Source organism: Littorina saxatilis, linkage group LG17 (genome assembly GCF_037325665.1).
Source record: "Littorina saxatilis isolate snail1 linkage group LG17, US_GU_Lsax_2.0, whole genome shotgun sequence".
NCBI classification, from domain to species: Eukaryota; Metazoa; Mollusca; class Gastropoda; order Littorinimorpha; family Littorinidae; genus Littorina; species Littorina saxatilis.
In genome coordinates, this window is record NC_090261.1 from 18,990,141 (window position 1) to 19,013,753 (window position 23,613).

At 44.6% G+C, this 23,613-nt stretch overlaps 1 protein-coding gene and 1 long non-coding RNA gene across 6 annotated transcripts in view; one reads left to right on the top strand and one right to left on the bottom strand.

Moving 5' to 3' along the window:
• The window catches only part of LOC138952783 (pyruvate carboxylase, mitochondrial-like), a 479,047-nt gene that overhangs the window by 73,065 nt on the left and 382,369 nt on the right, over positions 1 to 23,613 (top strand). The window lies entirely within an intron of this gene.
• LOC138952804 (uncharacterized) overlaps positions 16,178 to 23,613 on the bottom strand; it is a 148,870-nt gene continuing 141,434 nt past the window's right edge. Inside the window, exon 2 of the long non-coding RNA XR_011451425.1 lies at positions 16,178 to 16,428. This is a non-coding gene — a long non-coding RNA (uncharacterized lncRNA). The remainder of the gene's footprint in view (positions 16,429 to 23,613) is intronic.

A 23,613-nucleotide genomic window follows, 5' to 3' on the forward strand; every position in this document is an offset into this window, starting at 1 on the left:
GACACTATTCAGTCTATCAGTACCAAATTTGGCAAGATGGTGTATGATGACAAGGCCCCAAAAAACATACATAGCATCTTGACCTTGCTTCAAGGTCAAGGTCGCAGGGGCCATAAATGTTGCCTAAAAAACAGCTATTTTTCACATTTTTCCCATTTTCTCTGAAGTTTTTGAGATTGAATACCTCACCTATATATGATATATAGGGCAAAGTAAGCCCCATCTTTTGATACCAGTTTGGTTTACCTTGCTTCAAGGTCAAGGTCACAGGAGCTCTTCAAAGTTAGATTGTATACATATTTTGAAGTGACCTTGACCCTGAACTATGGAAGATAACTGTTTCAAACTTAAAAATTATGTGGGGCACATGTTATGCTTTCATCATGAGACACATTTGGTCACATATGATCAAGGTCAAGGTCACTTTGACCCTTATGAAATGTGACCAAAATAAGGTAGTGAACCACTAAAAGTGACCATATCTCATGGTAGAAAGAGCCAATAAGCACCATTGTACTTCCTATGTCTTGAATTAACAGCTTTGTGTTGCATGACCTTGGATGACCTTGACCTTGGGTCAAGGTCACATGTATTTAAAGCATGTGAGTCGTATGGGCTTTGCCCTTCTTGTCTGTCATGTATTTGGTTATTTTTTAACTCGTTTCTAATTTATTATATCACCTTGCTTGTCATGAGAAACAAATTAGTAATCACACAAGTTTGATGGACCATAAACTCTGATTAACTGGGGGGAAAGGGAAGAAAGAATGGTGATGCGCAAGGGTCAGTGTAAGCTATGCTACTCGTTGCTAGGCCTAGTCTTGCACTTCCGGTTTCAGCAAAGGAACAATTATTCCTTTTAATCCTAATTTAATCCTCAAGAAAACAACAACTGAGAAACAAAAACCATCGGAGTAATAATTCAAGATTAGTTTGAAACAAATATATCACATGTACGGCGAAAGGCAAAAAATAACTTAGGTCGTTTATCGAGTACCCCCATTTCAACACCCAATACAAAATGACCCAGCACAAACTACTATCATCAAAATGAAAACTATGCACTCAAAATGCTAAATTCAGCAGAATGGTTCGACAGATCAACTTCTAAACACTAAATGAACAGAAAAACCAACACTTACCAAGGATGGGTTTGATTTCTTCCACAAATTGTCTCGAAGCGTGCGTCACCATCGCTTCGCTTGAATACTCCGCCATGACTCGCGATCAACGCAACGGATTTTACCGGTTTTGCATGTACTCGGTTTTGATTGGCTCGCGCTTCGCGCGCATGAATCTTAAACGGAAACTTCCATATTTGGAGGATTCACAAGAAATCGGACTTTCTAGCGCATCTTTTACGACTACGATCGTTTGAGTTGTTTTTAAGTTACGAAAAATTAAAGTTGGGCAATTTTTTATTGTCCATGTCTAAAAGCCACCATCGATTTAATCTAAAAATTCTTTCTTTATCAGTCGACACTGGTTTTCGATCGTTGAATGAAGCTATTTTTAGAAAATACTATGCCGAAAGGGAAACACCACAAACAGTTGAAGAGCAAGTAGTAATGGCGGTCGCGTCACGGCTGTCCGAAAATCCGGAGAGAGTATTTGTGATTCACGCACACGCATTCAATCCAAGCAATATTTTGCAAACAAATGGCATGGGGTAAAAGACAAAGAATCCAACTTCATTTCTGTAGTTTCCATTTTCAATAATATGCCATATACTGAAAGCTGTCGGAAATTGAAAACGTGTTATTTTCAGCACAGATCTCGCTTTTTCGCATGGGACTAGCGTTACTGCCGCTACCTAGTCTAAGAAGATGATATATGACTGTGACTAGAATTAAATGGTGCTGCTGGGGAAGGAGGGTGGGTAAGCTGCAAGATGGCTGGCTAGCTGGCGGGCATGGGTGCGTCACGCTCGCACAACACATTATCCGGTAATGCTGTCGTTTGCTAGAACTATGCTACGACGCACGAACCTCTGCATTACGAGAGACCTAAAAAGAGCTTCATTAGAATCTGAATCTTAAATCAAACGCAACGCAGAAGAAGTTATGGCCAAAAAATTGGTTCCACTCTGAATTTACGGCAAGCGTCACTGTCAACGGTAACAACCCCTGAAAGGAGAGGGTGCTCGTGAACAACCCAGTGCCACCAGAGGCAGAAAGGGCTGAACCGAACTGGCCATTTGCACCAGACCACGGCGCGAAGCTGAAGTAGAAGGGCTGCAAAGGAGTACTCCAGCCAGCAAGGAAATGTCCGCCACAGAGGGCGGGAGAGCGGGAACCGCCGCTAGTGCCTGAAACTGCTGAGAAATAAAAACACATATTTCATCGCTAAGCCCACCGAACGTGTGAGACACTGAAAAGTTCTCCTTAAGAGAAGATGCGGGCTGGGAAGAGAAAAACGAAACCTTATCCACCTGAATAGCTACTACAAAAGGAGTACTACTCAAAGGGTCGTCGACCCACACGGAGGTTTCTAAATAGGGCTAGAGCCTTATTCCCTTCCTGCCTCGCACTAAGTTACTGCTTGCTATCGGCCATCTTGGAAAAGCTAACTGGCCGAAAACCGTAGCCCACCAGAAAAGTAAATTTCTGAATCGGCTGTAAACAAGCAGCTAACAACAATTCAATTCAATAAAAAGGGCAAAACTCACCAAAAGGATGGCGAACAGGTAAGGCCCCCAAGAAACCAGCTAGTCCAAAAGACAGGCCAGTAAGAGAAGCTTAGCTAGGCCGCGAGAGTAGTAAATCCAAACACCTCCGACCGTGAGTAGTCGAAAGTCGAGAATGATTCTTCAGGATGCTGCTGCCCACGTGGCGCACGGGGTATTGTGGGTAACCAGGCTGGGTCAGCCCATAGCAACTGCTATGGCTTCTTTTTTAGCTTGGTTACCACCCTACAAGGGCAGGTAATTTGAGTAGTTTTTTGACATCTAGCATGTGAGATCAAGGTCAATGCATGAGAATTGGGTAAGTATATTAATCAAATGAAAATTTATCATTGAAATTTTTGATTTATATAGCGCAACATCATAACTTTGCAATCATGCTCTAATTAAAACACAGTTATACAAGCATTTACATCTACATTCATAGTCAGCAACGCTTAATTAAAAGCATACACCATCAAACATACATTACAAAAGATTCTTCCACTAACTAAGTAATAACAAGTCGCGTAAAGGCGAAAATACAACATTTAGTCAAGTAGCTGTCGAACTCACAGAATGAAACTGAACGCAATGCAATTTTTCAGCAAGACCGTATGTACTCGTAGCATCGTCAGTCCACCGCTCATGCTCATGGCAAAGGCAGTGAAATTGACAAGAAGAGCGGTTTAGTAGTTGCGCTGAGAAGGATAGCACGCTTTTCTGTACCTCTCTTCGTTTTAACTTTCTGAGCGTGTTTTTAATCCAAACATATCATATCTATATGTTTTTGGAATCAGGAACCGACAAGGAATAAGATGAAAGTGTTTTTAAATTGATTTCGAAAATTTAATTTTGATAATAATTTTTATATTTTTAATTTTCAGAGCTTGTTTTTAATCCAAATATAACATATTTATATGTTTTTGGAATCAGAAAATGATGGAGAATAAGATAAACGTAAATTTGGATCGTTTTATAATTTTTTTTGTTTTTTTTTACAATTTTCAGATTTTTAATGACCAAAGTCATTAATTAATTTTTAAGCCACCACGCTGAAATGCAATACCGAAGTCCGGGCTTCGTCGAAGACTACTTGACCAAAATTTCAACCAATTTGGTTGAAAAATGAGAGCGTGACAGTGCCGCCTCAACTTTCACGAAAAGCCGGATATGACGTCATCAAAGACATTTATCGAAAAAAAAAAAGAAAAACGTTCGGGGATATCAATCCCAGGAACTCTCATGTAAAATTTCATAAAGATCGGTCCAGTAGTTTGGTCTGAATCGCTCTACACGCACGCACGCACGCACACACACACATACACACACACACATACACCACGACCCTCGTTTCGATTCCCCCTCTATGTTAAAACATTTAGTCAAAACTTGACTAAATGTAAAAACATGAATAAAATAGGTAGTGAAAACAAGGAAATACCAGCTGAATACCCTTAATCAGACAGAACATGTTATCAACAATACTGAAAACAGCCCTAGATGTTTATCCCCGAGTACGCTAGTACAAGGGTCCAGCAGACTTTAATTGTGTGTCTGTGTGTGTGTCTCGACTTAACAGCTTATTGCTGGGAAACTACTGGGCGCAGTTCGTTCAAAAGTTGATACACTAACTTGATAATAGGTCCGATTGATCGTATTAAAACTTCATAATGTTACCTGGGACCTAAATGCGAAATAAACCACAAAAAAACGACTTAGCGGTGGGAGGAATTCGCGGTGCAACAGCCAGCCAGGCAGTCTGATAGAACGGTGCAAGGTCTCGGTAAACCAAGACTATGCCATACTCGTAGCAAAGCCGCCGAATGGTACCGTAAACCAAGAATAGTGACGTAAGAAAATAGAATGTCGTCTTTTGATTTGGAACGTGACGTGTTTTAGAATGGAGATGTGGTAGTGTGTGTGTGTGTGTGTGTGTGTGTGTGTGTGTGTGTGTGTGTGTGTGTGTGTGTGTGAGTGTGTGTGAGAGGGAGAGAGAGAAGGAGTGAGGGAGAGAGAGAGTGTGTGTGTATGTGAATGTCTGAAGAGTACTCGGGTCCAGCGCGAGCGTTTTTTATATACATTATCACTAAAACAACAAATACACTACAAGTAGCCTACTGATGGACTGAGAAAACAAAATCAGGGGTTGTATTTCTTGAAGAGGTGCGTTTAAGTGCTCGTTTGGATGCTTGGGGTGACTGAGAGTGGCGGATGTTTGTATCCTTGGCGCTCTGGAGTTGGATAACCGCTCCACCAAAGCGTCCCCTTGTTGGGCTCCGTGGTGGGTGGGGATCAGATGTGATGAAGACAAACTCTGCAAACATGACTTCTGCTTCTTTTTCTTTTTCAAAACCGCAAAACAGGAACAAGAGAAGATACTACGTTGACTGACGATGAAGTCCGAGTCAGAGCAACAAAGAATAACATCAGCGAGGCCTGGCCCCGTTTCATTGTTGTCGAGACAGAAGATGAGGCACAGCCTATCTCAAAACTATTGCCTTTTGCGATACAGAAGGCTATTGCAGGAATATCGTCAACGATAAAGAACATTAAGAGGCTACGAAATGGTTCTCGACTGATTGAATGTCCTTCAAAAAAGGCATCAGATGGACTTCTGCGATTGAATGGTCAGAAGTTTGTTGATAGACCGGTCAAGGTCAGTCCCCACAGAGGCCTGAACACCAGCAAAGATGCCGAGAGCTGGAGGGCCTCAGTGAGGCTGAAATTACAGGTCTGAAGGATCAAGGTGTAATTGACGTATACCGGGTGTCAATCAGAAAGGGCGATAACAGAGTCCCCACCAACACCCTTTTCGTCACATTTTGCACTCCGAACATCCCTGTGAAAATAAAAGTGGGATTTGTACAAATCAGAGTGACGTTGTATATACCATCGCCGATGAGATGCTTCCAATGTCAAAGATTTGGCCACTCAAGGCTGGATGCAAACAAAAGGCAGTGTGCGAGAGGTGTGGCGGGGATCCCCACGAAGGAACCTGCACATCACCACCCACCTGCACAAACTGTAAGGGAAACCATTCCTCGTCCTCCAGAGAATGTCTAAAATACGAGTTTGAACAGGCCATCCAAAAAACAAAAACAGAGAAAAAGATGTCTTTCTCGGACGCCAGGAAGGAGGTTGAAAAAACTAATGAACTTTTTTCCTTCCAGAAAAGTTTTGCGACAGCGGTCAGTCAAAGACCTGCAACAAAGGCAACACCCACCCAGACCAGTATTGCATATAGGTCTGTGGGTGTCCAGGCAGGCCCGTCCATGCTGAAAAGGACAGAGCCCACAAGAAACAAAAGTATTTGTACACAGACAGAAGAAAGCACAGGTGGGGCTATCCCCATTAGAGACCCTGTGGGGTCGCCTGGTGAGGTTCACTTCACCACCCCAACCAAAAAGCCCGATCACAGGGCAACCCACACCAAGGGGGCCGTTGAGGTAGTGGACCTTACACAATCCACACCGCGAACACCTCCGGACAAGAAAAAAGTTACTCTGCCTCCAAAATCGTCTCGCACTCCAAAAATGGAGATGAATTCCATCGCACTTCACAATCGTTTTGGGAGTTTATCCGACGAGGAGTGCATGGAGGCAGAAACTTCTTAAAACTAAACAAGCATAGCCTGAATTTTATTCAATGGAATTGTAGAGGGGTCCAAGCTAACTATGAAGAACTATGCCTACTTTTACACAAATTTCATCCTGTTGCCACAGCATTACAGGAAACAATGCTGAAGACAACAAAGATTTTAATATATCTGGATACAATGTTTTCCGAAACCATTCAGACAATAACACGTCTGGGGGAGTTGCTCTTTTAATTAAGAAAAGTGTACTTTGTAGTGAGATCAACCTATGTACAAACATTCAAGCCGTCGCAGCACGAGTGACATTAGATAAAACCATCACTCTTTGCAGTGTATATCAGTGTCACCATCCAAATGTTACACAAAGCACGACCTTGAAAATCTTATTGATCAGCTTCCAGTTCCCTTTGTTTTAATGGGAGATTTTAACGCTCATTCCCCTTTGTGGGGCAGCAACTATCTAAGTACGAGAGGACAAATCCCAGAAGATTTTTTAGACAATCGTAATCTATGTGTTTTAAACGATGGAGTACCAACATATCTCCATCCAGCAACAGGATGCAAGTCCATACTAGATCTAGTTATCTGCGACACCTCTCTTGTTCTAGACTTTGAATTTAAAGTCTATGATGACACATGTGGTAGCGACCATTTCCCTTTCTTGTTGTCTCAAATAGATGGACTGGAAGAAGCTTCCCCCCAGAGATGGAACCTGAACAAGGCAAACTGGCTGTCTTTTATTGCCAAATGTTCTGTCCAACTCACAGAAGACACTGTCTTTGATGGAAGTGACGACCCATCATCTATATTTACAAACACTCTACAAGACATTGCCACTGAGTACATCCCAAAAACATCTTCAAACAACCGCATTAAAGTGCCATGGTTTAATAAAGAATGCCAAGAAGCCCGATCCGAACGAAAGAAAAGCCTACACAGGTTCTACAGATGCCCGACCCTTGGCAAGAAGTTGACTTTCTTCCGATTTCGCGCTAAGAGTCGCACTGTCATAACACATTCTAAAAGAACATCCTGGAGGTCTTTTTGCTCCAACTTAAACTCTAAGGTAGCCTCAAGTAAAGTTTGGAATGCTATTCGTAAAATCAAGGGAAAAAAAGGATCTGCATCAATTAACCACCTTGTGGTAAATGGATCCCTTATAACCCAAAGAATGAAGTAGCAAATGTTCTGGCTTCAACAATAGAGAAAAACTCATCAATATAAAATTACTGCACAGATTTTCAAAAAATCAAAGCCACCCAAGAACGTAAACCCATAAACTTCTCATCTCAGAATGAGGAGAACTACAACAAGTTGTTCAGTTTAACTGAACTCAAACAAGCCTTACAAAAATGCAACAACTTGGCAACGGGTCTGGACGGAATACATTATCAATTCCTCACACACCTACCAGAAAGTTGTCTTCTGGTCTTGCTGAAGGTTTTTAACCACATATGGGAGAGTGGATCCTTCCCACCTTCTTGGCAGGAAGCGATGATTATCCCCATTCCCAAACCAGGTAAAGATCATACTAACCCCAGCAACTACCGTCCGATAGCCTTGACCAGCTGTCTGTGTAAAACCATGGAGAGATTAGTCAACGCTAGGATGGTGTGACCCCCCGCGGGTTAGGGGGAAGAATTTACCCGATGCTCCCCATCATGTCGTAAGAGCCTGGAGGCGACTAACGGATTCTGTTTCTCCTTTTACCCTTAAGTGTTTCTTGTATAGAATATAGTCAATGTTTGCAAAGATTTTAGTCAAGCAGTATGTAAGAAATGTTAAGTCCTTTGTACTGGAAACTTGCATTCTCCCAAAAACTTGCAAGCCCCTGGAGCAATTTTTTGATTAGTGCTTTTGTGAACAAGAAACAATTAACAAGTGGCTCTATCCCATCTCCCCCCCTTTCCCCGTCGCGATATAACCTTCGTGGTTGAAAACGACGTTAAACACCAAATAAAGAAAGAAAGAAAGAAAGGATGGTGTGATCGAACCTAGAAAAACAAAACCTCTTAAGTGATGTGCAATGTGGCTTCCGAAAGGGACGCAGCACCACTGATCATTTGGTACGTTTTGAGACCTTCGTTCGAGAGGCCTTTGCGAGATCTGAACATGTACTAGCTATATTTTTCGACCTCGAAAAGGCTTACTTGGAAACATGGTATTTTAGCTGATCTGCATGAAATGGGTTTTCGTGGACGTCTCCCTGTTTTTGTGGAAGGATTTCTAAGTAATCGGTTTTTTACAGTACGGGTGGGTTCCAATCTATCGGAGTTCTGTCAACTAGAGATGGGTGTTCCTCAAGGAAGCATTCTCTCACCCATGTTGTTCAACATCAAAATCAATAACATATACTGAACGGCAAAAGTTAGGGACCGCCCTTGAAAAAACCAGCTGACTTCATCTGTGCCAAACTCCTTGTTCCTAAGTTTATAAAACCAAATGGCTGTCAGGCCGTACACACCAGTGGGTGAGCAATGCTGTGTTAGCAGGAAACTTGCTTGGGATCCACGGAGGCCTGGCTAGGGCACGAGACAGAAACTGCCAAACTGCAAAAAGTGGACCATTTTTACGCTGGCACGTGGGCAAGCCTGGGTGGGAAAGATGAAAAATTTGTTATGCACGTGCAGGGGGGATGTGTTGAGAGTGAACTGTTGTCATCAGTTAGGCTTTATAGCCCCGCGATTTTCCGCTAGCCACCATCTTCTCACTATGCCTACCAGACGAAAGGTGACCACCTTCAACAAAGCCCGGGCCATCGCATGGCTGCAAGATGGCGTAAGCAAGCGAGAAGTGGGCAGACGACTTGGAGTGTCCCATTCTGTCGTGGTCAGGCTGCATCAGAAGTTCCAGGCCACCAACAGCGTTCTGGAGAGGCCCAGGTCAGAACGGCCTAAGAAGACAACACAGCGTGAAGATCGCTTCATCAGAAGACAAGCTCTGCAGCAGCGAGGCACCACTGCAAACATCATCAGGGGCCAGCTGAGGGTGGCAACAAACACCAACGTCAGCACGAAAACCCTCCGCAAACGCCAGCACGAAGTTGGCCTGCGATCACGTCGTCCAGCTGTATGGCCACGACTGACAGCAGCTCATCGCCAGGCTCGTTTGGCGTTCTGTCACAACCATGCCAGGTGGACACGCCAGCAATGGGCCGATGTGCTGTTCAGCGATGAGTCCCGCTTTAATCTGCACCATCATGACGGTCGGGCTCGTGTGTGGAGGCGTCAGGGTGAGCGGTACAACAACGGTTTGGTGCAGGAGAGGGTGGCCTTTGGCGGGGGCTCCATCATGGTGTGGGGGGCCTTCAGTTTTCGACACAGAACCCCCCTCTACCACATTGTTGGCAACCTGACGGGCCAGCGCTACAGAGATGAGATTGTCGCCCCTTTGGTTCTACCCGCTCTACACCAGATTGGTGTGCAGGCTGTGTTCCAGGACGATAACGCGACACCTCACAGAGCGAGGCTGGTCAACAACTTCATCCAGCAGGCTGGTGTCACCAGGATGAACTGGCCGGCCTGCAGCCCTGATTTCAACCCCATCGAGCACCTCCCGTGGAATGAGCTGGACAGGCGAGTGAGGAACAACCACCCACCCCCAAGGAACCTGCAGCAACTGCTTCAGTTCCTGCAAATCGAATGGCAGGCCATTCCTCAGGCCTTCAGCAGGAAGCTGGTAAACTCGATGCGGAACAGGACTGCAGAAGGCATTGCAAAACGCGGCGGACACACCCATTACTGAACTGTTCGGAACTTGCAAATTTTGTTTTTGACCCCCATGTTGTTTCAGAGCTTGTTGACACGTAATGCACCCCCCGCGGGTTAGGGGGAGTCCCATAGTGGTTGGGACGAGAAAGAATTTACCTGATGCTCCCCAGCATGTCGTAAGAGGCGACTAACGGATTCTGTTTCTCCTTTTACCCTTGTTAAGTGTTTCTTGTATAGAATATAGTCAATGTTTGTAAAGATTTTAGTCAAGCAGTATGTAAGAAATGTTAAGTCCTCTGTACTGGAAACTTGCATTCTCCCAGTAAGGTCATATATTGTACTACGTTGCAAGCCCCTGGAGCAAATTTTTGATTAGTGCTTTTGTGAACAAGAAACAATTGACAAGTGGCTCTATCCCATCTTTCCCCTTCCCCCGTCGCGATATAACCTTCGTGGTTGAAAACGACGTTAAACACCAAATAAAGAAAGAAAGAAAGAAAATACACGTAATGCGTGAATGAAATGTCACCATATTTTGGAAAAGGATCGCAGAGATAATGAATTAAACATGTTACAAATTTGATTCAATTTTGTTTGGTGGTTTGGAAGCTGTGTTTGTTTTCGTAAGTGGTCCCTAACTTTTTCCTATGAGTATAGTAAATTTAGGCAGTACTGAAAAGATCCGAGTCATCCCTGTTTGTTGATGACTTTGCACTTTGTGTGCGTGGCAAATCCCTACACAGAGTGGAAAGACAGCTTCAATTATGTTTAAACAAGGTGCAAAAATGGGTAACAGAGAACGGTTTTAAATTTTCCACCAGCAAAACTGTGTATGCATCTTTGCAAACAAAGGGTAGTCATGCCAGAACCCTCTCTTGTCCTAAATGGTAATCCTGTCAAGGCCGTCGAAGAATTTATACTGTTCAAAAAAAGAAACGCATAGTTGCTACTTGCCAAATCTGTTTTATTTTTCGAAAAAATTAACAGAAAATCCAATATTTAGATTATTTGTTTGAAATTTGGTATGGACACAGTTGAATGCACACACAGTTCATTTGCATCTTCAAATCAATCAGTCAATCAATACGATTGGGTGCCGAGGCTGTCAAGTCAGTAGGGGGTGTGACTGCCTTGAGCAGCAACTGCCCGGCACCTTCTGGGCATGGACTGGATCAGATGCCGGATATCTTGCTGTGGGATGGTGTCCCACTCCTCCTAAAGTGCCTGCAATAGATCGCGGTGATTTGCCGGCGCTTCTTCTCGCCTGCGCACACGTCTGTCCAATTCATCCCAGAGGTGTTCTATCGGGTTCATGTCTGGCGACATGGATGGCCAGGGAAGCACCTGGACATGGTGGTCGGTGAGGAACTGGGTGGTGAGTCGTGCTGTGTGCGGGCGAGCGTTGTCCTGCTGGAATATGGCATCCTGGTCAGCCAGAAGAGGAAGGGCGTGTGGGCGCAGAATTTCCTCCACGTATCGCTGGGCAGTTATGCGCCCTTGGACGTGCACCAGGGTGCTCCTTCCAGCGGTATTGATCGCCCCCCACACCATGACGCCTCCACCACCATGAACGGGTGCCTCATCCACACAGTTGGGCGCGTAACGTTCGTTTACTCTCCGGTAGACCCTCCTCCGACCATCATGTCGCTGGAGCAGGAAGTAGGACTCGTCGCTGAACCACACGTGTCTCCAGTGATTCCGGACGGTCCAGCGAAGGTGCTGGTTGCCCCACTGCACTCGGTTCTGGCGATGGCGGCGGGTGAGGACAGCTCCTCTGTGAGATCTGCGAGCTCTCAAACCAGCTTCATGCAGGCGGTTCCGCACGGTCTGGTCCGATAATTGGTGTGGCCCGGGGAGAGCCTGGACAGAAGATGAGGCCGACAGGAAACGATTCCGGAGGTGGCGGAGCCGTATGAAGCGGTCGTGAGCAGCAGTTGTCGCCCTTGGTCTTCCCGCTCGTGGCAAGTCAGCAACGGAGCCAGTGGCTTGAAACCTGACCCACAGTCTACTGATGGTGCTCTGGGACACGTGGAAGTGCCTGGCGATTGCACTTTGACTTTGGCCTGCTTGTAAACGACCCAATGCAATTTGGCGGTCTTCTCTGCTCAATCGGGCCATCTTTCGTCGCTGAATTGTCGTCTGATTTCTTTGTGGCGAACAATCCGCTTTTATGGGTTTTGGAAGACATGGTGAGAGCTCAATATTCCCCGAGTTTCACGAGATTACACTGAAGCATGACGAGTGGTCATGCCAAATGAGCAATTTTGACATTGTAGCCACTGATAACGCATGCGTCACGTGCAGAGCTCACTTGTGGCAATGGACGAAAGGTCGACGACCAGATAAACATTTTCTGCAGTTTGGTGGATATCCTTGTAGCCATATAACTAAATTAACCAAATATTACAAGCTATGCGTTTCTTTTTTTGAACAGTATAAATTCCTAGGAATGATCTTTGACCGCCGACTAACATTCCTTAACTCTTACCAGTTCGGGGGTTTTAGGGCATATTTTACAGTGCTGTTGGTGCCTACTTGCCGAGTGGCTATCTGGGGTCATATTCTAAATGAAATATAGAAAGTTATATATTAAATGAAAGGAAAATGAATAAGCTTTTCATATTTGCAAAGAGAATTGTGCTATCTTTAAAGGTAAAAAATGTTATGGGGGTGACAACATGATTTTTGTTGAAATTTGTACGTCCATTTTTTGGAACACGTGACAAACACAAAGAAGACATTTTTGACTCACATGCGAAGCAAAAGTGAGTCTATGTACTCACCCGAGTCGTCCGTCCGTCTGTCCGTCCGGACGTCCGGACGTCCATCCGTCCGGAAAACTTTAACGTTGGATATTTCTTGGACACTATTCAGTCTATCAGTACCAAATTTGGCAAGATGGTGTATGATGACAAGGCCCCAAAAAACATACATAGCATCTTGACCTTGCTTCAAGGTCAAGGTCGCAGGGGCCATAAATGTTGTCTAAAAAACAGCTATTTTTCACATTTTTCCCATTTTCTCTGAAGTTTTTGAGATTCAATACCTCACCTATATATGATATATAGGGCAAAGTAAGCCCCATCTTTTAATACCAGTTTGGTTTACCTTGCTTCAAGGTCAAGGTCACAGGAGCTCTTCAAAGTTGGATTGTATACATATTTTGAAGTGACCTTGACCCTGAACTATGGAAGATAACTGTTTCAAACTTAAAAATTATGTGGGGCACATGTTATGCTTTCATCATGAGACACATTTGGTCACATATGATCAAGGTCAAGGTCACTTTGACCCTTATGAAATGTGACCAAAATAAGGTAGTGAACCACTAAAAGTGACCATATCTCATGGTAGAAAGAGCCAATAAGCACCATTGTACTTCCTATGTCTTGAATTAACAGCTTTGTGTTGCATGACCTTGGATGACCTTGACCTTGGGTCAAGGTCACATGTATTTTGGTAGGAAAAATGTGTAAAGCAGTTCTTAGTGTATGATGTCATTGCTATGTAAAGGTCAAGGTCAAGCATGTGAGTCGTATGGGCTTTGCCCTTCTTGTTTTTGTGTTCAGTTTATTTTAGATATGCTGCTAACTAGTCTGTTTTGGCATTCATTTTACATAACATAGCAGAGTTTTATTGAGTTTTGCTGATAAACAAAAAAGTTATTGTCACCTGAATACCCCCACCCAAATTTCAAAGTTGGACGTTTCATGACATACGCATGCCTAAGGCAAAACAAAAAAAATAGTCTGTTTACGGTATCCCGACCGACCTTATTTTTTCCCGCGACCCTAGACTGTTTTTTGGTATTTGGGAGGGGAAAAAAAAAAATTTGGCAAAATAACTTAAAAATATGGTTTTTTGAAAAAAAGAAAGTCTTTTTTTGTTTGGCAAAATAACTTAAAAATATGTTTTTTGGGGGAAAACAAAAACAAAAACAAAAAGCAAAAAAAGTCCCGACCTACCGACCCTATTTTATTGGCCTATGTTACCGTTAACAGACTTTTTTTTTCTTTTTTTGCCTAATAATGCATTCCTATAACTAACTTATAACAAAAACCCAGCTTGTTTTTGTCATAAAGTGTGTCTAACATATGAGTTTATCCACTGTCCGACCCATCCAATGTAAAATAACACATTTTTTTCCGATAATTAGATAATTGGTCAGTGGAAAACTACAGGGGGGGGGGGGGGGGGGGACGATGGGTAAGGGAGCGAACTGGTAAGAGTTAAACGTATCCAGTATCTGAGGACGATTCATGTCTGAAAGCTCTGGATGTATTGAAAGTGGTCGCTCATACGGACTGGGGTGCTGACCGCACAGTGCTACTCAGACTTTACCGTGCTTTAATCCGATCCAAGTTGGACTATGGTTGTGTCGTCTATGGTGGAGCAGCAAAATCCAACCTAAGGCTTTTAGACACAATACACCACCAGGGTATACGTCTTTGTCTGGGAGCTTTCAGGACGTCTCCAGTACAGTCCTTAAATGTTGAGGCCAAAGAACCCTCTCTGAGGTTGCGACGCCTGAAACTCACCCTAAATTATGTGTTGAAACTAAAAGCTATGCCTACAAATCCAGCCTACCAATGCGTATTCCAACCACAATGCTCTGAATTTTTTGAAAGTCACCCAAATGATCGAGCTCCTCTGTCTTCTCGGATTCAGCCACATCTGGTTGAGTCCGAGTTAAAACTCGATCATGTTAGTGAAAACAGATGGACAAAAACACCACCATGGACATTGCCAGATCCAGTTGTTCGACTAGATCTGACAAGGTTAAAGAAGTCAGAGACAAATGATTTGATTTTTAAACAGTATTTTAGCCAGTTCTGTTCCGAATTTCCTTCCCACCAACGAATATACACTGATGGGTCCAAAGCTGAAAGTAAAGTGGCTTCAGCCTCTGTCACAGGTCCTAAACTAGATAGGGCTTTTTCAGCCCGTCTTCCAGATGACAGTTCTGTATTCTCTGCAGAGTTGAAAGCCTTACAGCTAGCTCTAAAACAGGTGTATCAGTCAAAAAAGAAAGACTTCCTGATTCTGTCGGATTCCCTATCGGCTCTAACAGCTGTGAAGGGAATTCTGAGCTAGATCACCCACTGTTGGTCGAAATCCAAGAGCTACATGCATCTCTGATTGAAGAAGGCAATAGGATTGTGTTTGCATGGGTGCCGTCCCATGTTGGAATTAGAGGCAACTCTGCAGCTGATCAAGCTGCTAAAGAAGCCAGAGAAAGACTCATCACTGACAAACACACAAAGCATTCAGATTTCAGAACTCACATCAACATGTACATAAAGCACCTATGGCAGAGCGAATGGGACGAATGTGAAGAAAATAAACTTCATAAAATTCGATGTCGCCTCAACAGAAAAGAAGAGACTGTTCTCTGTCGCTTACACATTGGTCACCGTGAGTACATCACACATTCTTATCTGCTGAAAGGTGAAGACCCACCATATTGTTTTGGATGCAACGAACCATGGACATTAGAACATGTCCTCACCAAATGTGTAGACGTTCAAGAATTTCGAGACAAACATTACAATGCGGAAACGCTGAAGGTTTTATTCCGGGATGTTCCCCCGGACACGATTTTTAACTTTTTAAAAGAGATCAAGATTTTTTACAAGATTTGAAGTACCAGAAGTGATAATGATTAATTTTTAGAACCTTCTTTTACAGTGATAGATCTGAATGTAAATAGTCTGAAACGTAGAACTTGCCATGTGAAGTGAAAAAGAAAATAACTGCATCGGTCTTGAATAGCAGCTAGCATCTGCTGAAGGGACATTAAAACCCAAAAACCAAACCAAACCAAACCTTTTGAGACAGGCTCATAAACACGACATGTGCAACAAGATTAAGTGAGAGTTATGCAGAACCAATCTCCTGGCACCCAATAGAATAGCAATCATTGAAATGAACAAGTGACTTTCATCCTACAGACTTGTCTTTAAGTCTGGAACAGTTTCTTTTTAAACCACTCCCATTTTAATCAGAACTTGAGTATGTTACCTCTGTGTGCAGGTGGCGTGGTGCACATGTTTGAGCGAGACTATTATTATTACATCTGGGACATGTTACCTCTGTGTGCAGGTGACAGTGCAGGTGGCGTGGTGTACCGTATTTGACGGACTACAAGCCGCGACTTTTTTTTGACAAAAATCGCATTGCGGCTTATAAAAAGATGCGGCTAAAACGTTACCTAAACTTGAATAGCATTCACCTAATGGAAGTCGCCACGGATTTTCATTTCGCTCGATTAGCGATTACCTGTACTTTATTAGCTCTCTACTCAAGACTCGGCGCTTTTCTCTTTCTTTCGCGAATCTTTGTTTGTCAACAAGTCGTCGTGACAAGATAGCGTACAGAGAAACACCGGATGTATCAGGATCTCGCGCGCGCGCGAGATTTCGTTTTTTTGTGTCTCGCGATAGTTGGGGGAGCGAGAGCTGCCATGTTGTGTTTTCATCTGCTCGAAATGTGCGCAAAAGTCATAAATCATACCAAAAAAGCTTATTCCGGGCGGGACTACATGTGTGTGTTGGTTACCAATTCCATTTCACGTAGTTTAGCCGAAACTACAGGAAATGTGAGAGAGCGCATGTCCGGAAGAGCCATATCCGTATTTCTGGTGCCATTAGCGCACGTCTAAAACCGATGCTCCGCTTTTTTCGGTTGTTTATCGTGATTCATCTTGGTTTACGATCGAATTTTTCGGTCTCAAAGTACATCTTTCGATTCCGCGAACCTTGCTGCGTAATTGTTCTTTCAAAAAATTTGGAATGGAGAGCGAAGAAAACTTGCTCAAATCCGATTCCGAGGGTGAAGACTCTTCCCCTCCATGCTCACAGAGACCCCAGAAAAACATGGTTGAAATCACAAAAGTGAAACAAAAAGAAAAACCTCGACCTGAGGTAGTACAATTACCGACAAAGGATTGGGATGACATGAAAAAGCAGAATGAACGAATCCTGCGTGCACTAAAGAAATGGGATGCAGAAGAAGGGGAAATTGTGGAAGACGAAGAATCAGAATGTGTTCAATTTCGGAGTAGTTCCCCTTTGAAGAAGAAAAGACGCAGAGAAGAAGACAGTACTGTATCTTTTTTGGTGGACAATTCTGATGAAGATTTGGACTACCAAATTGAAAATCTTACTCGTGTGAGATCTTGTGGCGATCAGACAGAAAATCGCAGTGATGAAAATGCTGAAAGTGACACACTGACAGGGATTCAGCAAGATTATGAGGCTGATGAGGAGCTTGGCGATGATATTTCGAAACAGCTAGCCAAAATAGTCAACATGATGGCAAAAGGCAAAATGAACGAAGCAAAAATGAAAGACAAGATTTCGGAACACAAGCGCCCGAAAAACGTCGAACTAAAAGTTCCTCGAGTGAACCATGAAGTGTGGGACACAATGGACCATAAGCAGAAAAGTGCAGATTTGCGTACTCAAAGAATTCAACACATTTTGCTTACAGCAGTGAACGCTCTTGTGTGTGCAGCGAACGTGTGTGTTGGGAAAACAAACATTGATGTGAAAAAACAAATGAAATCTCTGACCGATTCAATGGGGCTCATTCTCAAAGCGACTCACGAAATGTCAATGGACAGAAGAGTGTCGATTATGTCCGCACCGCAATTCAACAAGAAATACAAGAAACTCGTTTCTTCAGAAATCCCAGTGACAACAGAACTGTTTGGGGATGATTTGCGATCTGTGTTCGCCTCCATTGATTCGTCGTCCAAGCTTGGCATGGCAATCACTCGGTCATCAAGGGGAGACACGTTTTTTCCATTCAGAGGAGGCAGGACAAAAAACTGGGACTTCGACCAGAGAAGAGGCCGAGGCTGGACACGCTGCCGAGCAAGAGGTTACTATCCACGCTACCGTGGGAGAAGCTTCCGAGGGCAGAACAACACGACATTCAAATCGGCATAAATGAGGATGCACAGCCAGACCTGACCGGTAAGGTACGCTATCCAATAAACAAAAGTGTTCAGATACCATTTATTGCAGGTAGAATACAATATTTTATTGAAGAATGGAGAAAGCTGACATCAGATCCGTTTATTTTGAAAATGGTGACAGGGGCTGAAATTCCACTGAGGGATTTATCAGAATTAGAAGTAGGAAAAGTGCCTACAACTCAAATCAAGGGTTATCAATTTTCTGAGATGGACAATAAAGTTCAAGAGTTACTGAAAATGAAAGTAATAGAAAAATGTGAAAGTGAAGATGGAGAAATAATATCCCCTGTATTCCTGGTGATGAAACCAGATGGAACATATCGAATGATTCTAAACCTGAAAGAGTTTAATCAGTCAGTGACGTATGAGTACTTCAAAATGGAAAATCTGACGTCAGCTATACGGCTTATGAAAAAAGGGTGTTAGATGGCTTCAGTTGACTTGAGGCATGCATATTATTCTGTCTCAATCAAGCCAGATTTCAGGAAATTTGTGAAATTCATTTGGAGAGAACAGTTGTATGAATACACCTGCTTCCCAAACGGGCTGTGTAACTGCCCAAGATATTTCACTAAGTTACTGAAACCAGTGTATGCTTGTCTGAGAAAAAGGGGCTTTTTGTCAGCATCATTCATTGATGATTGCTATCTTCAGGGACAAACTTATGAGAGTTGTCTGCAGAATGTTCAGGAAACAGTACACTTGTTTGAAGCTCTTGGATTTATCATCCATTAAGAAAAGACAGAACTTGCCCCACTCAAAAAGATAAAAGTATCTGGGGTTTTGGCTAGATTCAGAAAAAAATGTCTGTCTGTCATGACTGAAGAGAAAATTCAGAAACTGAAAAATACTTGCAGAAGTGTAAAAAACAGGAAAAGGATTACCATGCGGGAGCTAGCGCAAGTGATTGGTCAGCTTGTTGCTTCATTCCCAGCTGTGCTTTGGGGTCAGTTGTTCTATAGACAACTCGATAAAGTTAAGATTGAAGCATTTTGATGCATTGGTAGTTATATCAAAGGAAGCTGAAGAAGAGCTAGACTGGTGGCTACAGAACATAGATTCAGCTTTTTTCATAGAAAGATCTGAACCTGAAATAGTAATAACAACAGATGCCTCCAATTTGGGTTGGGGTGCAGTTTGCCACCCAAAGCAAACAGGTGGCCGTTGGTCTGTTTCAGAAAGAAACAACAATATCAATGTTCTAGAGCTGATGGCGATTGAGCATGCTCTGAAAAGCTTTAGTAAGGATATTGATGGTAAACATATCAAAGTGCTGACAGACAACTCATGTGCGGTGTCATACATTGAAAATGTCACGATCGGGTGACAGAGACCAAGAAAGCGTCACTCAGTGGAGTGCCTGTTCTGGGTCAATGTATGATAGAAAGCGCCTGTGCGTGATATTGGACACAGCAGAGTTTTTGCTGACAGTGCTCCCGAGCACGGATGTTTTGAAACGCACGAGCTTCACAGTGCAGGTTTCTGCTGTCATAGGGCTGACGGTTTTTTTCGCTGACAGCGCGCACGGGATTTTCAGGGATTGAGTTTCTCGTGTCTTTTTTCCTGCTTGGGGAGGCAAAACTGTGTATAGCTGGACTGGTTTGGTGACAAGGTCAGTCACGTGTATTTGGCTAGGTGGTCTGTCAGAGACTCAAGGACGACACACTTGACACCCAGCGGCAGAAGGGGAAGGACCTAACACACAGTTACCAGAGTATGATGGTTTTTCACCGAGTATCATATTCGGCACTCTAGGGGAACTTCCACAAGTTATTCCTTTCCTCTGCCACGTATTTTGCTGAGGACAAGTCGTCACATTTCCTTCGTCGGCGATGGCTTTCGCATAAGGATTCGACAAGGGGTTCTGGACGTTTTGGGTCACTGTTGACGAACAGAGACTGTTCCAGGGAGGAGGCGGACTTTGCTTCCATTGAGAGTTACAATCATAGGCTTTTGAGGTAATAAATCATTATTTAACGCTGTTGATGAGTCTGTGTTGTGGAATGAAATACTCTCTGTTGTTCTTTCCAGGTTAGCGCATAATTTACTCTCTGTGACGCTAAAATACTAATCTGTATATGGTTTTTGCAGATAGGGAGAGAAGGACGGAAAATGGCTGTTTTGTTGTTGTAAAAAGTCAGTTTTGTGCAGGCCCACGTGCTCGATGAGATATTTAAAGATGACATGTTTTAAGGTGGTGGGTGAGGGGTAGCTGACATGTTTAGTGCACCGATGCTTTCTGTTTGCAGCCTTCCTTCGTTCGTTCGTTTCGTTCGTTCGTTACGTTCCCGTAACATCGGCACGGCTGACTCTGGCGGGAACTGTTGAGGCTACGCTAACCAGGAGACCGGCTAACCAGGAGACCGGCTAACCAGCGGACCGGCTAACCAGCGAACCGGCTAACCAGCGGACCGGCTAACCAGCGAACCGACTAACCAGCATACCGGCTAAGCAGCAGCAGCAGAGATAAAGCTAAGTGCACCATGTCGTACGCACCCCGTTGACCACCGTTGTCTTTTCGTATCTATGATTTCATTGGAGTAGTGACAACGTGGGGTGTGGACACCTGCACGAACTAGAGCTTTTCGAACAGAACATTCTCATTTAACTATATTTACACGGGTTCAGCGTGTTCCTATAATTTTCTACATACTACTGGCATTTTGTCAGTGAACACTGGTTTTTTACGTGTTGAGAACGTAAAAGGAACATATTTTGAGTGAAGGCTCGAGGGAGGTGGAGAGTTTATACATAAACAGGCGTCTGAAACTTATACTTTTGTTGACTCTATTTAATTGTATGCCTGCGAGAGTGGATCGTGGTGTGGTTAGTTAATTAGTAGTAATTAACCGGTTCATAATCACCTTGAGTGATATATTGAAACGTGACACATGGGGGCCAAGCCGGGATTTACTCAGTTAATTTCCAACTGATAAAGACCCACCAATTAAGGATAACTAAGAGCAGATAATCTCGTCAGTGCTCGACTTATTTTCTGCTTGGTGCTACCCTTTTTTGTATAGTTTTGATCATATACCACACCTTAAGCGATTCACATCTTGCAGGAAATGTAAATTGTAATTTGTGAGTTATTGTATGCGCTAACTGTGATTATTTCCCTTTCCTTTGTTTGTGAATCTTTGTTGTTGTACGTTCAGAGTTTTCCGTTGCAGAGAGCTGAGCAGGGTTAGCGGATTTGTTATTCGTTTTACTCAGTTTTCTCTACATTGTTGTTTCGCATTCTGTAACAGGTTACATTTCTACCGTCTTGTTTTACTTGGATTTTTCTCCATATTTTGACTTTGTTGGAATTTTGGGGGGGAAGGGTCCGAGGACTTCTGTCCTAACCAAGGCTGTGGGAGACACTCTGTTTCACCGAAAAAAGCAGCCGATAAAGTAGGCCACGGCTGTGGGAAACACTTTGTTTCACCGCAAAAAGCAGCCATAAAGTAGGCTACGCGTTTTGTTCTACACCGTTTGGATTTTTCTTCTGCATTTTCCGGTTGCTGGATTTTTGTATCCACCGCTTTCGTCACCGCGTGTTCTAGCTATAGCTGCGTTAGACTTACTTTGGTAATAAAGCTTTGCTAAAACTAACCATGGCTACAGGGGGATCTCCTACGAAGAGATTAACTTTTGAGACTCCTGGTAGCGAGGAACAGACAGAGCGAGACGCACGCGTTAGAGCGCGTAGTTTGCTAAAACGCAAGGAGCTGGAACGTAGGGAAGACATAGAGCGACAGACGAGAAAAGAAGAGCTTGACAGACAAGAACGACAGGCCGAACGTGACCGACAGGACAAGAAAGAGAAAGACGAACGAGACAGACAGGAAAGGAAAGACGAACGAGACAGACAGGAAAGAGAACGGAAAGACGATCTTGACAGACAAGAAAGGGAACGACAGGCCGAACGACAGGCCGAACTTGACAGACAGGAAAAGAAAGACGAACGTGACAGACTAGACCGGAAGGAACAGGCGGATCGCGATCACCAGCTAGAGCTAGCTAGGCTACAGGCCGAGAAGGGTACGCTCACTCAGGCTAGCGCGCCGACGTTTGTTGCCGACCGTACGAGACTGCCGACGTTCGACGATGACAAGGACGAGCTCGACGACTTTTTACGCCGGTTTGAGCGCATTGCATCTGACCAGAAGTGGGAAGAGGCCACGTGGGCTAGCCGCCTTAGCACCTGCTTAAAGGGACGCGCATTGCAGCTCTACAACGCTTTGGAGGACGACGAGGCGAGAGACTATCAGGCACTTAAGAAGGCGTTACTCCAGCGCTTTAACCTGACTGCTGAAGCCTACAGACGACGTCTGCGTAACAGCAAGAGACTGAGCGGCGAGCTGAGTCATCAGTTTGTGGCACGCCTTAACCTCTACCTGCGGCGCTGGGTGGAGATGGCCGAAAAGGACTGGACCGTCAACGACCTTGCCGACCTCATAGTCATGGAACAACTGATGTCCAGCCTGCGACCTGAGGTGGTGACCTTCGTGCAGGAGCACCAGCCCAAGACTACTCAGGAGGCAGCCGACTGGATCAGAGTGCACGAGGACGCCCAGGCGATCTCCGGCAAATCTTCAGGCTCACGGCCAGGAAAAACGGGAAATTCGGGTTCTTCAGGACCCAAGGACGGGAAGGACGATCAGGGACACAAGGGATCGAGTTCCAGAACTGACATCCAGTGTTACTACTGCAACAAGCGGGGCCACGTGAAGAAGGACTGCCACAAGAGACAGGCTGACCAGAAGGGCGTTCACTTCGTTGGCAGTGAGGAGTTCAGGGACGTCACGAGCTCATGCACCATCCCACAACTCTGCGTTCCGTGCTCCAGGAAACATTTCCAGCCCCACTGCAACGTCTACGTTAACGGAGTGAAGGGCGAAGGTCTGCGGGACACAGGGGCAGACATGATAGTGGTTCGGGCGAGTCTAGTTCCAGCTATGGCCTACACAGGAGACAGCATCAGGGTGAGAATGGCCGAGGCATCTCACGCTTACGACTTGAACACGGCAGTGATCAAGGTCGTAACCCCGTTGTTCACGGGGACCATTGTGGCCGTCGTCATGGACGATCCTCCATGCGACCTGCTCATTGGAAACCGGGTTCAGTTTGTGGACGGCGTCACCAGGGAGGTTCCCGTTTATCGGTCTCCCGACGTCATTTCAGTGCTCACGCGGGCACAGGCGGAGCGAGAGGACAAACCTCTCAAACCCCTACCTGCTGCACGAGCTGCCCTGGGGAACGTGACCCCCGCGCTTCTCGCGAAGGCTCAGGATTCTGACCCGACCTTAGCTACTCCTCGGGAGCACGCGAAGTCGGGGAAGGTGAAGCTGAGCGGGAAGCATGGGAGGTCAAAGTTCCTCAGGGACAAGAAGTTGCTCTACCGTGAGTTCAGCAACCAAGAAGGTACATTCAAACAGGTTGTCGTGCCTCGCGAGTTTCGCGAGGGTGTCATGGCAACGGCACACGACTCGATTCTGGGAGGTCATCTTGGTACCAAGAAGACCACGGATCGTGTCTGGCGCCACTTTTACTGGCCAGGCATCTGCACGGATGTCCGACGTTTCTGTGCGTCCTGCGATAAGTGCCAGAAGGTGGTTGCCAAAGGAAGGGTGAGGAAGGTCCCCTTAGAGAAGATGCCGCTCATCGACGAACCCTT